Source organism: Euprymna scolopes, chromosome 27, assembly GCF_053919585.1.
Source record: "Euprymna scolopes isolate OS-2025 chromosome 27, ASM5391958v1, whole genome shotgun sequence".
Lineage (NCBI taxonomy): Eukaryota > Metazoa > Mollusca > Cephalopoda > Sepiida > Sepiolidae > Euprymna > Euprymna scolopes.
The window spans coordinates 114071974-114077973 of NC_136508.1; positions in this window are offsets into that span (position 1 = coordinate 114071974).

The window sequence follows — 6000 nt, forward strand, 5'->3', positions numbered from 1 at the left end:
TATCCTTAAAACTTTCTATTTTCCGTGACGTCATACACATGTAAAAACATGTGCCTTCTTTCACGTGTTCTGGACATACATGCCCAAAACTTTTCCTATTTCTACAAACGGAATTTTAACCTATACTCAGTAACCTATTTTTCCAATATGTTAAAAACATTATCTTATAAGCTGCATTCTTTCAATTTAAAATTTCATAACAAACTTGACAGTTCACATTCTTTTCTTGAAATATTTTATCTATATTGTAAACAAACGTTTGTTTTACATTTTTAAATTCTCACACGTAATCTATTTCTAAACCTAAATTACGAGATTCGAATTTCGTCTATTGCTATTTCATTTTCATTTTAACAAAATCTCTCTATTTTTATACTTACATGAAAAGGGGACAGCCCTTATCATGTAACACTTCCATTTATTTGGCGGAAAAATAGCTGACAGGAGTCATGTTTATATTAAAGCTTAATATTAAAAAAAAATTTAAACACAATTGATTCAAAATCTATGTTGTAACGGAACATTTTGAAATAATGGAGTTTTAATCGTTTTAATCTTTTAAAAATCAATTAATTTTAGGAAGTTTCTTTTCCTTTGCAAGTCAACTAATTATAGTATATATTAATTAGAGAAAACGCTATTAAAAAACAACATAACAATATTAAATTTATATCAATTTTTTAATTGCAACTTCAAGGTATTCAATAGGTGTATTTAATTTTTTTTAAAATATTGTTTTATTTATTTGAACTCTTATGTTTCATAATAAATAGAAATTTCGAACGATATAAATATATTTTGTTCAAATTTCGAAAAAATATATGGGAGGGGGCACATACTAGAAAAAAATGTTTCCCCTCGAATATTTTACGGAAACTGGATTGTATATATAATTTCATTCTAAAATGGATTAGTATAAGAAATTTCACGAAAATCTGACCATTAGTTGATTTTTGCCAGATTTATTAAACACAGGTATGTTTTCACATTCAGAATGCCTATTACATTGGTACGTTATTTTAAAGCACCAATTATGTAAATACGATTTTCGTCTTGCAAATTCATTATTTTCGTAGAATGAAAAAAAATCCAAAAACTAGTACTAGTATATTTTGCCTTCTTTTAAATGGTACAAAAGTTATATTGATAATATTAATTTATAATAAATTTACACCGTTTTACATATAGTGGGGTTAATTCTGTGGTGAATTTGGGAGGTACCTAATATTCTTAATGGTACAAAAGTTATATTGATAATATTAATTTATAATAAATTTACACCGTTTTACATAGAGTGGGGTTAATTCTGTGATGAATTTGGGAGGTACCTAATATTCTTAATGGTACAAAAGTTATATTGATAATATTAATTTATAATAAATTTACACCGTTTTACATAGAGTGGGGTTAATTCTGTGGTGAATTTGGGAGGTACCTAATATTCTTAATGGTACAAAAGTTATATTGATAATATTAATTTATAATAAATTTACACCGTTTTACATATAGTGGGGTTAATTCTGTGGTGAATTTGGGAGGTACCTAATATTCTTAATGGTACAAAAGTTATATTGATAATATTAATTTATAATAAATTTACACCGTTTTACATAGAGTGGGGTTAATTCTGTGGTGAATTTGGGAGGTACCTAATATTCTTAATGGTACAAAAGTTATATTGATAATATTAATTTATAATAAATTTACACCGTTTTACATATAGTGGGGTTAATTCTGTGATGAATTTGGGAGGTACCTAATATTCTTAATGGTACAAAAGTTATATTGATAATATTAATTTATAAAAAATTTACACCGTTTTACATATAGTGGGGTTAATTCTGTGGTGAATTTTGGAGGTACCTAATATTCTTCTATAAAGTTTACATAAAATGATCACCCATCACTATCAGTTAAAACTTCTTAATCTACTTTTATTTCCAATAAGTTTCAATAACCTTTAAAATGTCCGCAAAGAAAATTTTAAAAATAGAATTATTATTTAAGATTTTAGAGTAAGGTATAACTTTGCTATATAAATTTATCGTAAAATGAGCACCCATTTTGTGGCAGAGAAGAGTTGACTTTTGCTTTCTAAATTTTTTTATTCTGAAATTTTTCTGTATTTTAATGTAACAATTAGTGATGGGACGATGACAAAATTTTTCCCGATTCCGATTCCGATTCCGATTCCGTTCAAAATTTCCGATTCCGATCCGATTCCCGATTCCGATTCCGATTCTTGTAAAATTTATACATATTTAATTAGAGATTTTGTTTGTTTGTTTTTTCGTAAATTTTCAAATTATTACATAAACCCCTGGTTAATGTCCGCGATATTTTATCTCAAATGTTTGCCTTGTAATTGATTAAAAATTGTAATACAACAAAACATTTATTTTGATTTTAAAACAAAGCTATATTGTACCAGTTCGTATTTACTGTATAACATGCTACTTACATGAATAGTGGAAAATATTCGAAGATTGGTAGGCAAAATAAGAAAACGATGTAAGAACAATATATTTAACAACGCCACTTAGCAAAGCCACATCTCATTGTTACGAACGAATTTCTAAATAATAATATTACTATTATGAAAACCATTTTTAACGTGAGATTGCGTGAGCTTTCTGTGCTTTCTCTCGCAGCTAAATCCCTATTCCAAAATGAAATATTACTTTTATAGATTACGTGTTAGAACATTTTTTTAATTGGCGGAAAGAAAAGCGATCATTTAGAATTTAGAGTGTAAGATCAGTTTCGAATATAAATTTAACGTAAAATGATCATAATTTCTGGCCATTCTAATTCTTTATGGATATTAACTAAAGTGTTTCCCACTAAATTAAGTTCGGTTTGCAACGTTGTAAAACCATGTGTAATCGCTTAAAAAGTAGACACCCTATCCCCAATAAGCGCACATAATTTAAAATTGGTAACACACTACAGCTCATGTTACGTTATATTTATTTGTGAAACTGACCGTCTATTTTAAATTCCTAATCGTTTTATATTAGTGTTGTGTCGATTAATCGGAATCGGGAATCGGATAAATCGGTAATTTTGGGGGTATCGGAATCGGTATTGGAATCGGAAAAATTTGTGCCTAATTTCCGATTCCCAAATCGATTCTTTTAATATTTTTTAAAAGTTCATTTTCAATTGTTTGTACCGATTATAAATATGTCTTTCTGTTAAACTATTAGTAAAACTAAAGAAGATCTAAACTTATTTTATATGCGTAAAATAAACAAAACAAAAATTGAAACTTTGCGAAAATTCGCTAGGTAACCTTTAGAAAAATGCAGTTTATTTTCAAAGTAGCGAAAGAATTGTCTAAAATTAAAGAAATATTTTCCCCAGAAAAATAATATCAAACATTATTGCTAATTAAATGAAAAGTAGAATATAAAAGTGTTGGGTTTTGTCGGTATGTTTGCTGCTCCCTCACTCGGCAATCGATATTGACAAATATAACAAGCCGTGCATGCATGGTCCCCCTCTATGTGAGGAGGGGGGGATCGAATAAAGTGATAAAAAAAGTGATACATAACTGATAAAAAAACAATTTTGAGTGAAAAAAAAATTTCCAAAAGTTTTCAGAAAAATGACTAAGTTCAACTTTTGCTCCACACCCAATATTAGCCCTAAAACCTCCAGGGCTTGTGACTCTGATTTTTCCCAGGGTCAGTGATACTTCCATCAGGTGTATATCAGGTATGCCCATGGTTTTGCCAAGTTTCAGAAAAATCTAATGAATGGATGAAAAGTTATTCTGAAAAATATGTCAATTTTGTCTATTTAGAGTCATTTTGAGGTATTTTTTACCTCTTTTGCCCCCATGGGGAGCTGATTACTTGTAAAAATTGACAAACGGCTATGTTTCAGGCCTTAAGACATGTAAATTTGAGTTCAGCACCATAAAAAACACTAAATAGAGATACATAATCACATTTAAGACAAATATGAAAAAAAGAGCCTAAAAAAGGGGTGGTTTTTAGCCCTATAAGTTCCCGGGGGGCGCAAACCAGAGTTTTGCCAGGGTCAGCGATACTGAATTTACATTTGCAACAATTGCCTTCACATTTTGGACAAGTTTCAGTAAAATCTAATCGACGGGAAAAAAGTTATGGGGCCAAAAGTGTCATTTTTGCCATTTTGGGCATTTTTTACCACTTTTCAGCCCCTGGGGGAGCAACGAGAGTTTTCTTTAAAAAAAAACTCGATGTTGTGCACATTTACGTATTGGAGTACAACTTGTGGCAAAATTTCAGAAAAAAGTAATGGACGGTTATCCGGGAATCATCCGGACGAACGAACAGACGAACGCCACTGAAAACTATAGTCCCTCTTCGATAAATCGGGGGGACCAGCAAGGAATGGGCAAAATTGTGAAAAGGCTTGGCCTTTGATTTAATTTGAAATATGCTTCCAGTGTGATTTTCTTTGATTCTGCCGGTATTGTTTATGTTTATACTTAAGGATTGCTACGACGGCGTTAATGCCGTCTGAAGCCGAGGCCTCCGTGATATATATATATATCACGGAGGCCTCGCTGAAGCCCGCCAATCTCACTCAAAAGTTGAGTTGAAAGTATTATGAGGTAATTAACACCTTCGATGTCGTTGGTTTCGACAACAATACTTTTTCACACCCACTTGCCAAATTTCTGAAGGAGTTTAATATGCAAAGATTTCAAACGAATAGAGTTTTATTTTATTTTCCTGGAGCTACATTGTCTGACACCGTCGCATTTTTCTCGGGTTTCGGAAAAGTTAAAAATATACATGAATATCTCACAATGAATTTATCAAAGTCTGGATAAAATAGATAAAGAGAAAGCATTTAGAAATTTTTCAGATTGAAAAAGAAATTATATTTACATTTAAAAGTCCCCCCTCATTGAAATTCTACTTTTGGACGATATTTGTAAACCCACTAAAAACCAAATTATTTTTAGATCTAGGATGAAGCTCTAAACTGTGTTCACGTATTAAAAAAGGGTGCTTGTGCACTTTACACTATGTTAAAAAACGAAAAAAAATATATATATATTCTACGTACTCGTTATGGAATGAAGTTCTCATAAAAAAAATCACGTAATTTCATCAAATAGTTTTTATTTTATGCCGTAAAAACGATTTGGGAAATTCGGAATCTTCATAAAAAAACTGCGATAATTAGTCAAGGGAGCGTAAAACAAAAACTATTTAATGAAATTACGTGATTTTGTTATGAGAACTTCATTCTATAACGAGTACGTAGATCTATAGAGTTTAGTTTTACTAATAGTTTAAAAGAAATAAATATTTATAATCGGTACAAGCAATTGAAAATTAACTTTTGAAAAATATTCAAAGAATCGATTTTGTAATCGGAAATTATACACAAATTTTTCCGATTCCGATGCCGATTCCGATTCCCCGAAAATTACCGATTTAACCGATTCCCGATTCCGATTCCGATTCATCGGCACAACACTAGTAACAATTTAATAAACAAACATACCATAAAATATCATTCTGTATTTTCATGTAACAATTTAATAAACAAAAAATACCATAAAATATCATTCTGTATTTTCATGTAACAATTTAATAAACAAAAAATACAATAAAATATCATTCTGTATTTTAATGTAACAATTTAATAAACAAAAATACAATAAAATATCATTCTCAATTTTCATGTAACAATTTAATAAACAAAACATACCATAAAATATCATTCTGTATTTTCATGTAAAAATTTAATAAACAAAAAATACAATAAAATATCATTCTGTATTTTCATGTAACGATTTAATAAACAAAAAATACAATAAAATATCATTCTGAATTTTAATGTAGCAATTTAATAAACAAAACATACCATAAAATATCATTCTGTATTTTAATGTAACAATTTAATAAACAAAACATACCATAAAATATCATTCTGTATTTTAATGTAACAATTTAATACACAAAACATACCTTAAAATATCATTCTGTATTT